Source organism: Triticum aestivum, chromosome 1D (assembly GCF_018294505.1).
Source record: "Triticum aestivum cultivar Chinese Spring chromosome 1D, IWGSC CS RefSeq v2.1, whole genome shotgun sequence".
In the NCBI taxonomy this organism is placed as follows: Eukaryota; Viridiplantae; Streptophyta; class Magnoliopsida; order Poales; family Poaceae; genus Triticum; species Triticum aestivum.
Genome location: NC_057796.1, coordinates 74,210,772 through 74,226,161, shown reverse-complemented (window position 1 = coordinate 74,226,161; position 15,390 = coordinate 74,210,772).

Sequence of the window (15,390 nt, the reverse complement as noted above, 5' to 3'; positions counted from 1 at the left end):
ACCGGCCTCCGCCCCCCTCGCCTCGCCGGCCCCTGCCTCGCCTCCGGCCGGCCTGAGCGCCAACAGCCCGATCCGATCTGGTAGAAACCCCCCCGTTGACTTTCTCGCTCTAATATTTTTTCTAAGTCCCAGAAATCTTCAGCATGTGCTCCTGTTCGAGATGCGATAACTTTGTGCATGTAGCTCCGATTCGCGCGTATAATATGTCAAATTGTTCTCCTCGTGATTCTCTTCATTTTGTTCAATTGAACCATGTTCATTAGAGGTCATATTGATGCCCAAATCTTCGTTGGAAGAGGGCTAGTTGCTGTTAATCTCTGGTTCTTATCAGAACTTGGAGATTTGTCATTTTTGTATCATTTATTCTGTGCATCTTTTGAGCATGAGCTCTATATGTGTTTTGAAGTATGCCATGCCTTATTTCCAGTGGTATAGTCCATGTATTTTTGTGATCTCTGTGGTGAATAGCACAAGCATGCAAAGTAGGCCCCATAATAATTCTGATTTCAGGGACTTAGTGATTTCTCTAAGTCCTCGTCTGCTGTAATTTTGTTGCCATGTAAACTTGATGCTACAGAGAGATCCATGCATATTTTGGAGATGTTCAGTAAGGATGTTTTGTGGATATAGTTGTAATTTATCCATTCCTGCAATTGTTTGCAATTTTAGAGTATCATAGCATGACTCAATCTTGCTCTACTTTTGCTATAAAATATTTCTGGCAGATTCTTAACATGATATGCATTTTTGCCAAGCTTATTGTAGTTGATCCATACATGATATGCAATTGTTCTTGCCATAGATAGCTTCATAAACATGCCATCTTGCTGTAGGTGTGCTTGGTTTGTCATGCATTGCTCTGTAGTGAGTGCATCAAGCTCACAAAGAGGCCTACGTATTAATATTTCTGCCATGCTCTGTTTTCTGCAAAGTCTGAAACCTGATAACGAAACTTGCTACGTTTACATGCTTACCATCATATCTTCTTGTCCTTTTTGGCTTATGGTCAGTAAGGGACTTTTGTCATGTGCATTTAGTAGTACACTACCATGCCTTGTTTTGCTATGTTAAGTTCCTGTAGCATGTTGATTTCGTGCTCTGAACATTGCTAGCTGATGCTGTTTTCTGCCATGTCCAGTTTTTCACCAAGTCTGTGAACCTGTAATCTTTTGCACTTTTGCCATACTTGTTTGAGCTTGATATGTTGTGAACTAGCTGTAGCTCAGTGTTCATCTTTTGTCAAGCATCTCCTGTAGATTACTGCTATATGATTTGTTGCCATGTTGGGGTGCTGTAGCTTTGTTACTTGTTGTATTTTAAGTGCTATCTTGCTGTTTATCGCAGATTAGTGTCATTCTTGTTTTGCTTGCCATTTGCAAACCGTGCATCCGATTCCGGTGATCTTTATATTGATTTCGACCAAAATCATCTCATCTTTCCAGTGGCATGCTTGGTTTGCCAAGTTACTGCCATGTTCATCATTTTCCTTCCGGAGCACGCATTTGCATCGCATATCATATCTTGCATATCATACATGTTTTGCATCATGTTGCTTGTGCATTTCTCGTTGTTGATTGTGGTTCCGTTTGTTTGTGTTCTTGTCTTGGGTAGAGCCGGGAGACGAGTTCGTGAACGAGGAACCTGTCGAGTACGCTTACGAGGATCAAGCTTTCGACAACTCTGAGAGTCTTGCAGGCAAGATGACCACCCCTCGAAATCACTTCTATCTTTGCTATGTTAGTTGTTCGCTCTATTGCCATGCTCGCTACCTATCACTTGCTATATCATGTCTCCCATTTTAGCCATGTCAGCCCTAACCATCCTTTCCTAGCAAACCGTTGTTTGGCTAAGTTACCGCTTTTGCTCAGCCCCTCTTATAGCGTTGCTAGTTGCAGGTGAAGTTGAAGTTTGTTCCATGTCGGAACATGGATATGTTGGGATATCACAATACCTCTTATTTAATTAATGCATCTATATATTTTGGTAAAGGGTGGAAGGCTCGGCCTTATGCCTGGTGTTTTGTTCCACTCTTGCCGCCCTAGTTACTGTTATACCGGGATTATGTTCCTTGAGTTTGCGTTCCTTACACGGTCGGGTGATTTATGGGACCCCCTTGACAGTTCGCCTTGAATAAAACTCCTCCAGCATGGCCCAACCTTGGTTTTACCAGTTGCTACCTAAGCCTTTTTCCCCCGGGTTTTCGCGAGCCCGAGGGTCATCTTATTTTAACCCCCCCGGGCCAGTGCTCCTTCGAGTGTTGGTCCGAACCGAGCAGCCTGCGGGGCCACCTCGGGGAAACTCGAGGTCTGGTTTTACTCGTAGCTTGACTTATCCGGTGTGCCTTGAGAACGAGATATGTGCAGCTCCTATCGGGATTTGTCGGCACATTCGGGCGGCTTTGCTGGTCTTGTTTTACCATTGTCGAGATGTCTTGTAAACCGGGATTCCGAGACTGATCGGGTCTTTTCGGGAGAAGGTTTATCCTTCGTTGACCGTGAGAGCTTATGATGGGCTAAGTTGGGACACCCCTGCAGGGTAATATCTTTCGAAAGCCGTGCCCGCGGTTATGAGGCAGATGGGAATTTGTTAATGTCCGGTTGTAGATAACTTGTCACTTGACCCAATTAAAATACACCAAGTGCATGTGTAACCGTGATGGTCTCTTCTCGGCGGAGTCCGGGAAGTGAACACGGTCTGTGTTATGTATGACGTAAGTAGGTGTTCAGGACCTCTTCTTGGTCATTGCTAGATGACGACCGCTCCTTTGCTTCTCTTCTCGCTCTCATTTGCGCAAGTTAGCCACCATATATGCTTTTGCCGCTGCAGCTCCACCTCTTTGCACCTCCCTTGTCCTATAAGCTTAAATAGTATTGATCTCGCGGGTGTGAGATTGCTGAGTCCCCGTGACTCACAAATACTTCCAAACAGTTGCAGGTGCCGACGATGCCAGTGCAGACGATGGCGTCGATCTCAAGTGGGAGTTCGACGAGGAGCGTGGTCGTTACTATGTGTCTTTTCCTGATGATCAGTAGTGGTGCCCAGTTGGGACGATCGGGGATCTAGCATTTGGGGTTGTCTTATTTTCATCTGGATTTTGACCGTAGTCGGTCTATATGATTGTATTTTGGATGATGTATGATGATATTTATGTATTGTGTGAAGTGGCGATTGTAAGCCAACTCTTTATCCCATTCTTGTTCATTACATGGGATTGTGTGAAGATGACCCTTCTTGCGACAAAACCACTATGCGGTTATGCCTCTAAGTCGTGCCTCGACACGTGGGAGATATAGCCGCATCGTGGGCGTTACAAATTGGTAATCAGAGCCATCCCCGACTTAGGAGCCCCCTGCTTGATCGAATCGCTGACGTTGTTGAGTCTAGAATAAAAATGTTTTGAGTCTTAGGATTATATATATCGGAGAGTAGGATTCTTTTTACTCCTCAGTCTCTTCGTCGCTCTGGTGAGGTCTCCTGACGTAGAAGTTTTGACTATTCTCTCCTCAAATTTCACTAAATTTTTTTTTAGGATCACGCGGGTATCTTGGAATCGTTCCGATGGATTTGTGATGAGAACATTGTTCTTGGTGCCTCCTGTCATTTAGGGGTTGTGGCAGTGTCCCGGGGAGTTGAGCTCCGAGGTGTTGTCGTCACAATTTTATCGTTGCAGTTCTGGAATACCTGAGTTTCGCTGACATCGAAATCTCTTTTATGCAGTTGTTGGTGAGATCACCTCGACGCCACCCAGTACTGGGGCGGGAGTTCGGGAGTATTGCCATAACTTGTATAACGGATGTTTTTCGAATGTTGAGGTAAACGATTTCCGAAGGTTTCTTGGTTATGTGTTGACGGATGGATACAGCTGGATCTAGGGATTGTTAGTTTGGGTGATATATATTTGTGTCCCCTGTATCCCCTACACCAGATTGCATAACCAGAAAGTTTCGGGAGTTTATAAGTGGGAATTCTAGTAGCCTTAGGATATCTTTCCGACAGACGCATGATATGAGATTGGGGTTCGACGTCTAGTGGTCCGCCTGTATACGGTTGATTTTACAGTGGTCTCGTTGTGTCTTAAAGAGTCCATGGCTTTGCCGACTCGGGGACGCTTCGTATGTCATGTGCACAGCCTTGTACATGATGGTGCTGTACGATTGAGCCCGTGTGGGCCCCACCACAAAAATTTCGGACGAAATATCTATCATATGTTTGTTCCGGCTTATTCTGCAAGCCAATACTTGTTTTATTTTGTATTGTGGTATTCGAGTTCTTTCGAATTCATATGTGCATTCCATATCTTTTTCAAGTGGCTTCTCAACTTATGGAAGTGTGATGATTTACTACGGAATTCATTCGTTCATCTTCGTTCGAATGTTTATTGTGAAGACTATATGTTGCAATTTCTGTCCGTTGATTCTACTTATCTATTTGTCTATCAAGATGCTAACGGATGTCACCCTCTTCAGGATGGCTCCGCCAACGCGTCAGAATCCGGATCGCAATGAAGGGAGTCAAGCGAACCCTCCGCCACCACCTCCACCTCCGGAGGCATGGCAAGCAATCATGGCAGCCACCAACGCCAATGCTCAGATGATTCTGCAACTCTTGCAAGAACGTACTCAAGGGCAAGGCAATCAAGGCAATCAAGGTCAAGGCAACAATCAGTTTCACTTTGCCACTCTCAACCAGTTTCTCACAAATCAGCCCAAGTCTTTCAGCTACTGTGCCGAGGCCACGGATGCGGATGATTGGCTCGTGGACATCAACAAGCATTTTGAATGTAGCAATGTCAGGCCTGAGGACTTTGTCAAGTTCGCTTCTTTCCAGCTCAAGGACCAAGCTGCGGATTGGTTTCAGCAATACAAAGATTCCAGAGGAGGTCGTGTGATCACTTGGACTGACTTCTGTCGGGACTTCAAAGCGCACCACATTCCACAAAGTGTTGTTGAGAGCAAGCGTGAGGAGTTCCGCAATCTCAAGCAAAGAAACATGTCTGTGTATCAATACAACATTCAGTTTCAGAAACTTGCTCGCTTCGCTAAACAAGACATTCCTGATGAGAAGAGCATGATCTATCACTTCAGAGGTGGCCTTAAAGAGGATCTGCAGTTAGCTCTCGTTCTTGTTGAGCCTACTCACTTTGATCAATTCTACAATATGGCACTGAAGCAAGAGGCTGCTCAGCTCAAGTGTGAGGCTTCTAAGAAGAGAGTCAGAGACGCAGTTCAGTCTTCTTCTTCCTCACTTGTGACAGCTAAGCAACAAAAGTTCTGGTTGCCTCCTCCTCCTCCGTTTCGTCAGCCTTACCAGCAGAAGAACAAAGGTGGCCATAGTTCTTCCAACTCTTCCAACTCTGTCTATCAGAACAAGTCTCAGAATCAAGCTCCAAAGTCCAATGCTCCTTATCACCGTCCACTCTCAGAGGTGACTTGCAACAAATGTCAGCAGAAAGGTCACTATGCTAACAAGTGCTTCAACCAGAGGCGTCTTCCTCCTCCTCCTCCTGTCAGATCTTCCAGCAATGCAGTGGTCAAGCATAATCCAAAGTCTGCAAAGGTGAACATGATGAATGCAGCTCAAGCGGAGGAATCTACTGATGTGATAATGGGTAATCTTCCTGTTAACGATATTCCTGCAAAAGTTCTTTTTGATACTGGTGCATCGCTTTGTTTCATGTCAAGACCGTTCTTTGCCAAGCATGAATTCACTTGTTCTCATCTGAGTAAACCCATGGATGTCGTTTCTCCGGGTAAACGTTTGAGTTCTAGCATGATGGTTCCGGATGTTTCCATCAAGATGGGCAACTATAAGTTTCAGTCTTCTCCAATTGTTCTTGGTGACTCGGATATTGATCTAATTCTCGGGATGGACTGGCTTTCTAAGCACAAGGCTCAACTTGATTGTGCTGCCAGGGAAATTCAATTGACACACTCGTCTGAGGATGTGATTATTTTTGCTGCTCGTGATGAAACCATTCGGTTTTTCTCTCTCAATGAGAAGGGCGAATTGAATGCCATCTCTCAAATTCCAGTCGTTTGCGAGTACCAAGATGTCTTTCCAGAAGAGCTTCCGGGTATGTCTCCTCATCGGCCAGTTGAGTTCGTTATCGAACTAGAGCCTGGCACTGAACCCGTTTGCAAGCGTCCATACAAGCTTGGACCAAACGAGCTAAAGGAATTGAAGAAGCAGCTCAATGAACAAGAGCGTCTGGGTTTGATCAGACCGAGTTCTTCTCCATGGGGTTGTGGTGTTCTTTTTGTCAAGAAGAAGGATGGCACGGACCAACTTTGTGTAACCTTTGGCAGAGAGGCCGCGATGCTCCTGTTAGAAAGAGTTGGACGTATATATGGTACTTCCTCCGTCCCATAATATAAAAGCGTTTTTGACACTAGTGTAGTGTAAAAAATGCTCTTATATTATGGGACGGAGGGAGTAGTATATAACCGTATATACTTTTGGTAGGACTAGCACAAATGCCCGTGCATTACAATGAATTTTTTTACATGATCCTAGCTCAATAATCATGACTCAAGGCCCTCCACATCTCCAGGTCCTCTATCTCAACACGGCGCCTCATCTATATTATCACATATCTGCCTTTTTGCCTTGCCTGATAGTACTTGTGGTGGCCACCTAATCGCAATGTGTTAGAATATTCGGCAGTCCTATCTTGGTCATCGCACAACACACATGTCATTGATCCTGAAAGCTGAATAAAACTGTTGCTTATTGATGATTTGGTGCGGCATACAAGAGTATATAAGAGGGTACAAACCGACTTGGGGTAGGGGTACCAAACTGACTTGGACTAGAAGTCGTATACCATAATGACTACTCTAACATCCCCCCACAGTATCAACGGCAGGCTCGACGACGTTGAGACTGAAACAGATATCTTGAAACGGCTTAGTAGGCAGTGCCTTGGTGAAAATGTCAGCAAACTGAGCCGTAGAGGGAACATGAAGCACCCGAACCTGACCAAGAGCAACCTTTTCACGAACAAAATGAATATCAATCTCAATATGCTTTGTGCGTCGGTGTTGAACTGGATTGCTGGTCATGTAGACTGCTGATATGTTGTCACAGTAGACAATAGTGGCCTGCTCAATAGGCCTGTGTAGCTCGGAGAGTAACTGCCGAATCCAGATTGTATCTGCAACGGCATGTGCCACAGCGCGATACTCAGCCTCGGCCGACGAACGTGAGACTGTAACCTGTCTTTTTGAAGACCAAGAAATCAAATTGTTACCAAGAAAAACACAAAAACCGGAAGTGGACCTTCGAGTGTCAGGACAACCAGCCCAGTCTGCATCAGAGTATGCGGTAAGCGAGTTTGGAGAAGAATTATTGAGGTGGAGACCATGATTGAGAGTTCCTTTTAAATACCGAAGAATGCGTTTAACATGATTATAGTGAGGAACTCGGGGATCATGCATATAGAGACATGCTTGTTGAACAGCAAAAGAGATTTCGGGACGAGTAATGGTGAGATATTGGAGAGCACATGTTAGGCTACGATAGAGAGTAGGATCGGAAAAGGGTTCACCGGTAGCCGAAAGTTTAAAACTAGTATCGACAGGAGTGCGAGATGATTGACAGTCAAGCATACCAGCACGATTAAGAAGATCAAGAATATACTGGCGTTGGGAAAGAAAAAGGCTAGAGGAATCTCGAACAACAGCAATGCCTAAGAAATGATGAAGGAGTCCTAGGTCAGTCATAGAAAATTCAGATCTAAGAAGAGAGACAATATGATCTAAGAACTTTTGAGAGGAGGCGGTAAGAATGATATCATCTACATAGAGAAGTAAATAGGCAGTGTCAGAAGTTTGATGATACACAAAAAGAGAGGTGTCGGAGAGAGATGGAGTGAAGCCTATTTTTTGAATGAAGGAGGAGAAGCGTTGAAACCAATCTCGTGGGGCCTGTTTAAGACCGTAGAGAGATTTCTGAAGAAGACATACATGAGTTGGAAAGGATGGATTTTCAAAACCCAGAGGTTGCTGGCAGTAGACAGTTTCTTGAAGGGAACCATGGAGGAAAGCATTTTTAACATCAAGTTGGTGAATGGGCCATGAAGAGGAGACAACAACACTAAGAACGGTGCGAATGGTGCTAGGTTTAACAACAGGAGAGAAGGTTTCTTCGTAATCAATTCCTTGTTGCTGAGAAAAGCCATGACAAACCCACCTGGCTTTATATCGTGAGAGGCTCCCATCGGAGTGGAACTTTTGGCGAAGAATCCATTTGCCAGAAACAATATTTGTATTGGGAGGACGAGGAACAAGTTGCCAGGTGTTGTTTTGAAGTAAAGCATTATATTCTTCTTGCATGGCAGCGGCCCAATTGGGATCAAGTAGAGCAGTTTTGTAATTCTTTGGAAGAGAAGTGAGAGATACGGAGGTATGAAGGTTTAGGCGGTCTTGGGGTTGATGAAATCCCGATTTGGCCCTAGTACGCATGCGATGATCATTAATCGGGGCTGCTGTAGGAATAGCACGAGGGGGTAAGGTGGGTACTGGTGAGTCCGGCGCAGCGGAAGAGTCGGACGAAGGAGTAGGGCTGGGTGGTGGAGTGGGAGCAGGGCTGGGTGGTGGAGTGGGAGCAGGGCTGGGTGTTGGGGAGGGAGCAGGGGTCAGGGGTGTTGGGGACGTCTCGGGTGGGGTGAGTGTATGGTTGGGATTGGCTATGGTGGGTGTTAATGGTGGTGGTGATAAGTTGTGTTCGGCAGGTAGGGGAGTATATAGTTGGAAAGGACGGGGAGAGGGGGTGTTTGCGGAGCTAGGGGTGTTGGATGGTGTAGTAGTGCGTTGTGAGAAAGGAAAAATGTGCTCAGCAAACGTGACATGACGAGAGACATGAACGTGTCCGGTGTGAAGGTCGAGACAGCGATAGCCTTTGTGCTCGTCAGAGAAGCCGAGAAAAGCACATGGGATAGAGCGTGGTGACAATTTATTTGCAGAAGTGGCGTAGGCATTGGGAAAACAGAGACAGCCGAAAACACGAACCGCGGAGTAGTCGGGGTGGGAAAGAAAGAGGGAATAATAGGGAGTAGTGTTGCGTTTAGTTTTAGAAGGTCGAATATTTAGAAGGAAGGTGGCCATGTGTAGGGCTTCAGCCCAAAACTTGGGAGGCATAGATGATTGAATGAGGAGAGTGCGAACTATATCATTGAGGGTGCGAAGAGAGCGTTCTGCTTTACCATTTTGAGGGGATGTGTAGGGACATGAGAACCTAAGCAGGATGCCATGTTGTAAGAAGAAAGTACGATTTTTAATGTTATCAAACTCGCGACCATTGTCACATTGGATAAAGCGAATTGGGTGGAAGAAGTGAACAGACACATAGCGTTGAAAATTAAGGAAAAGAGAATGGACCTCGGATTTGTTGCGTAGAGGAAAAGTCCAGACAAAGTGGGTGAAATCATCGAGGATAACAAGGTAGTATTTAAAACCCGAAACACTTGCAATAGGAGAGGTCCATAAATCACAATGTATTAATTCAAAGGGATAAGTGCTACAAGAACTAGAGGAACTAAAGGGAAGACGCACATGTTTGCCTAATTGACAAGACTCGCAAAACACAGAATTATGAGAGTCCCTATTACATGGTATGGTAAATTCACTAAGCATAGAAGCTAAGACGGCGGGGTTGGGATAGCCCAAGCGACGATGCCAAAGATCGACGGAGGCCAGCATGGATGTTGGAGGGGTGGCGGCAGGAACTCCATTAAGAGAATAAAGATCACCGGAGCTATTGAAGCGAGCGATCTCGGCCTTGGTCAGGTAATCCTTCACAGATAAACCAAAAGGGTCAAATTCAGCCGAAACTAGATTGTCGCAAGTAAATTGGCGAACAGAGATAAGATTTTTAATGAGGGCGGGTGCAACTAGAACATCGCAAAGTAAAAGAGGTTTGGTGGAAGAGGGAAGTTGAGCCTGACCAACACAATATATAGGAATAGATGATCCATCTCCAAGGATAATGGAAGGGAAAGGAGATTTAGTGCAAGAAGATAACCAATTACTAGATGCAGACATATGACTAGAGGCCCCTGAATCAAAGATCCAATCCGTACCTGAGTTTCCTTGTGCAGCAAAGTTATTCATGGCCTGGAGAAAGGCAGCTTGATCCCAGCTCGGCGTCGCAGGTGAGGGTGGCATTGGAAGCAGTGCCGGCGGGTACGATGGTGAAGGCAGTAGGGACGGCTGGGGAGTGTAGTAGGCATTGGCCGGCTGTGGTGGGGGTGGCGTCGGGAGCAGGGCCGGCTGAGGTGTGTAGTAGGCGCCGCCGTCGGTGGTGTAATGACCATAAGGAGCATACGTCGGGGCGGCGTGATAGGCATTGGCCGGCTGTCGGGGGTTGAGAACCCCGGGAGCACCAGTAGGCGGCCGAAGGCCGGGTTGCCAGGCACCTGAGTATGCCGGCGGAGCACCGAGGGTGGACAGAGCGGACCGGGGCGTGGGCCATGCTTGAACAAGCCCCGTCCAAGGATCATGAGGAGGCCGCCATGCAACCGCAGATGGAGCACTGGTGGGTGGTGCAGGACTCGGTGCTGGTGATGTCGTAGGCGGAACCGAATGAGTCGACGGCGGCCTGTAGATAGGGTTTTTGCCGCGGTAGTTCGTACTAGGACGCCAGCCTGGGGGCGGTTGAACAGATGACGATGCGGACGGCCCGGCGGCAGGAGCCGGCCTGGAAGGCGGCGCTGGTGTAGACGACAGAGGAGGACGAGCCGCAGCATGAAAGACCTTGGGGCAAGAGTCCTTGCGAGCTTGTGTTTCCGCCGCGAGTTGTAGCAAGGAACGAACTTCAGCGAAGGTAGGAGGGGGCCGTATCATCGGTATGAACGAGGCTTGCTTGTCAAAGTCTTCGCTGAGGCCGCCGACGACGATATTGATTAGCTGTGAGTCGCTAACTGTATCGCCGAGTTCGCGGAGCTCATCACCAATGGTCTTAACGCGCTGGCAGAACAGGTTCACCGGGGCATCTCCTTGCACAATATTGCGAAGCTCGGTGTGGAGAGCGTTTTTCCGAGCGTCGGTGTTGCTTTGGAAGAGCTGACGGAGGGAGTGCCAGATGTTGGCAGCGGTGGCGCCGTCGTGATCGAGCATGTTGAAGATCTCGGTGGTGATGCGGGTGTAGAACCACTGAACGATCGCGAGATCGTCTTTCAACCATTGCGGATTGTCGGGCGGGGAAGACAGTTGGCGACGACATGCGAGCGCAGGTTGCAGCGGCCGAGGTGGAGATCGAAGAGATGTCTCCAATGGTAGTAGTTGTGGGCGGCGAGATCAAGAACTATGGGGATGTAGGGGCTGACGTCGGAGATTGTGTCAGCAAGAGATATTGGTGCGGCGAGGATAGGTGCAGGGTAGTTTTGTGGAGCTATGGTGAGGGCCGAGAGAGAAGCGGCCGCGGCGTTGGCAGCCTTGGCGATGAGTGCGGCCCGGCGCTCGAAGTAGCCGGGCGGCGGCGGCGGCGGTGGCGGTGGCGTTGGCGGAGCCATACCCTAAACCCTGGGACCTGTATCTGATACCATGAAAGATGAATAAAACTGTTGCTTATTGATGATTTGGTGCGGCATACAAGAGTATATAAGAAGGTACAAACCGATTTGGGTAGGGGTACAAAACTGACTTGGACTAGAAGTCGTATACCATAATGACTACTCTAACAGATCCACGCAAGCAAAAGGAATGTTTAAAGCTAATAAAATTGATCCCATCGACCTGGACGTGAGGCCCACACTCGGCGAGCTACACTTGATCCATACACCCTCTCTTATACTTACACACACTTTTTGAATTGTATAACTTTATGTTCAATATGCATTCAATACATGGTTATAATATATCAGAGAAATACCCAATGTTGTATCAACCAAATCCACAGTTGTAACAATCTGAACCAAAATCCTTGTGAGTTTCTTTTCTGTAGTTCATATAGTTTTGACTGAGTATCCTTAGTTTTCTGGGAACCTCTATTAGGTTCATATTACATTTTACATTGATTTGTATGCAAGACACATCCACGGAAAAAAAAAGATAATTCCTTTGTGTGATTTACAGTATTTCATTTGCACATGGATGTGTGCAACCATTTTTTCTCTCACTACTTTCTCCACTATATGATTTATATTAATCGATAAGATTCTTAACTAAGATGGTGCCTTTTGAGTGGACCAATTGGTTTTTGTATATATTATAAAAATGGAGGCTATAATTTTATTTGAATAGCCACTAATATTCCTATTGTATTTACTTAGCTATTATTTGCAGATTCATTCAGTTATGTGAATTGTTTAAACATGTTTTGGCCAGACATTTCTTTCTTACATCGTGGTATATGTACAATTTGCATTAGGTCAATTTTTTAAATCCATCTTTCAATCTCAAATTCTTACGTGGTTTCAATCAATCTCTACTCTTATAAAAAACCGAGTTGGTGATGATGGTGTGCCTGCCATCCTGCAATATCGACCTTCCGATCTATATCTGACGGATCAAAAGCAAATTATGGCAATTTTGCAAAAAGATACCCGCACGTCTCTCCACATTTGCATATAAGGCCTTCCCTCGTTCATCCTTATCTCCCACAACCTCATTGTTGAGCAATTAAAAAAAAAGCCTCTGGAACAATCTGGCATGGTGGCCGCTGCCGGCGTCGTCCACCCTCATGCCTCCGCTCAGTCCGACCACCTACCACCACCACACCCCACTCCTCCCATTATCTCTCCTCTTTCTCGTCTCCCCAACTCCGCCCAGTCTGAGTTGTTGGAACACGGACGACGCCGTCGACGTGCTTGCGGAGGTCAGAGTCGGAGAGGATCTGCATTAGCGGTGTATGTGCTGAGTTATGTAAACCTGCAGATGTCGTTAGCTTTTACACATGAGATTACTGTCGCATGGGTCAATCACAACAGTTTTTTTGTAAAATAAATGATCTTGGTGTTCCGTGCAATGCACGGGCATCTTGCTAGTTTTTCCAATATAAAAGTTCGTAGCTCTTTGATTGAAAAAAAATCTACTTTATTGTACAAGTGAAGATGCTGGCCATCTCTGTGTCTTTTGTCTTCTGTCGTGCTGGTCCTTGAATTCAGGTGTGGCCACGACATGGGCAAGGTAGAGTAGGGAAGAACATGGGGGCGTTGCTGAACGGCCTGAATCGCTGCTGAATGGCTTGAATCGTGTCATGTTGGCTGCTAGCTTCACGGCATGCCCGTAGTGCCGCCTTGTTCGGCCTAATATAGCAGCTAGCCCATGAGCGGTTGTAGCTATGATCGACTTCTACAACCACTCCAAGCGAAAGAGACGGACCGTGCGAGAAGCGATCAGGGACGACAACTGGATCAAAGATTTGAGGCATGGAGACATGCACCCCTTGCTGTCCGAGTTCATTCGGCTCAACCGTCAGATCATTGCTGCTGCCACAGTATTCAGCGAAGGCACCCAAGACACCATCCGGTGGAATCAGGAAGCAAAGGGCCAGTACACAGCACGGTCGGCCTATGCAATGCAGTTTCAGGGCCGGCTTCGATCCGACACGGGCGACCTTGTATGGAAGACATGGGCGCTGGGAAACATCAAGTTCTTCACTTGGTTGCTGCTCAAGGATCGCCTCTGGACAAACGATCGCCTGCAACGACGCGGTTGGCCCAACAGCTATTTCTGCCAACTCTGTGTCCGGAGTTTGGAATCGGTGCACCACTTGTTCTGGTGCTGCCCCACCGCTCTGGCTGTCTGGAGATCGGTGGGAAGCCAACGAAACTGCTCAAGCCTCATTCCAAGTGACTCATGGAAGACCTCGACTTCGGTTCAGATTATGCAGAGGATGGTTGAAGCGGCACCGGCAGTTTTCAGAAAAGGGGCAAAAACCATCATCCTCCTAACTTGCTGGGCAATATGGAGTGAGCGCAACAGCTGCACCTTCAGAGGCAAGCTACCAGCACACATGGACATCAAGAGAGCCATTAGCAACTCCGTCGAGCTTTGGCGACAAGCTGGAGCCATTGGACTGCAGAGCTTCTTCTGGGATCCACCGTGAGGAGTAGGCTACTCTATTTTTCACGGCCAGGAAAATCCCCGGATCCGTCAGCACAATGATGTAACCTGTGGATGTACCTGGTCTTAGAACCTGCATCCCCCCTCCCCCCTCCCCACTTTGTTTCTTCCCGCTGCTTCCTGCTAATGCAGTGAAAAGCCAGCAATTGCTGGATTTTTCAAAAAAAAAAGATAGAATGTTGGCGTGGCGAGCACATCGTGCAGAACTGTATGCGCTATCAGCCGTCCATATTGCCGTCCATGGCCTCGTACCCGCCTCTCATCCTTGAGCCCGAGAGATCGTCTGATCTGCCATCCGTCTATATATGCCGGCCGTCCATGGCCTTCATGTGTCACTAATTTATTTCATAATGGCCGTATATTTGTCCAGCTATCAAGTCCAGCTAGCCTCATGCACACCTCATTCTTATATATGCACGTCACAATTCCAGCACCTCGTTGCCTTATTTTTGTTGGTTATTTGTGACCAAACAGCACCCAATCTGTTTACTGATTTTAAATCTTAGATGTATTTATTAAATTGGTAATGTAGGATGTAATAAAGCGATATGGTTACTATTTAATAGAAAACTGATCCTATTTCTATACACAAAGTGGACGTAAGAGCATGGTTAAGAGTATAGCCAGCTGCTGGCTATAAGCCAGTGCCATGTCATCTACAACCCATCTTATAGCCAACATGTATAATAGTAGATTAAAAGAGTGCACTACTTTTTTATTAGGTGGCCGACCTTTCATTCTCACAAAGTGCCTAAGAGCACGTGCTAGAGCTGGCTCAAGAGCCCGCTTACCTTCTCTCTCCTCTTCTCTTTCCTCCAACTAAGCAAAATATACTAGTTTATTTCTTATAGCCCGCTGACTCAGCTCTATTATACTTGCTCTAACTCAATTGTACATAAGCCTTCGTGCTGGACCAGAGGCTTGGGAGTTTGATCCCAAACCCCAGCGCCTAATTTTTTGTGTCAACTACCATAGCAGCTGGGCCGGCTGACTCGGCCACATTTAATGGGCTGAGTCCCACCCCGGCAACGTACGAGCGTACGAGAATCAAAAAGCAATCGAAACGAACGATGTGGACGCGTACACAAGAATTAGTACCACCTCGCGTATAATACACTTAATTAGCGTAGGGTCAGATGCGGGACGAAACCAAGAATATCACCTTGCTGTATTAGTATGTATATGTATATGTATAGAGTATAGATGTATAGATATAGATGTATAGATGTATAGATGTATAGAGATGTATAGATATAGATAGATGTATAGATATAGATATAGATATAGATTAGTGTGTTGCGTGTGTTTGTTGTAATCTGTTAGTTAA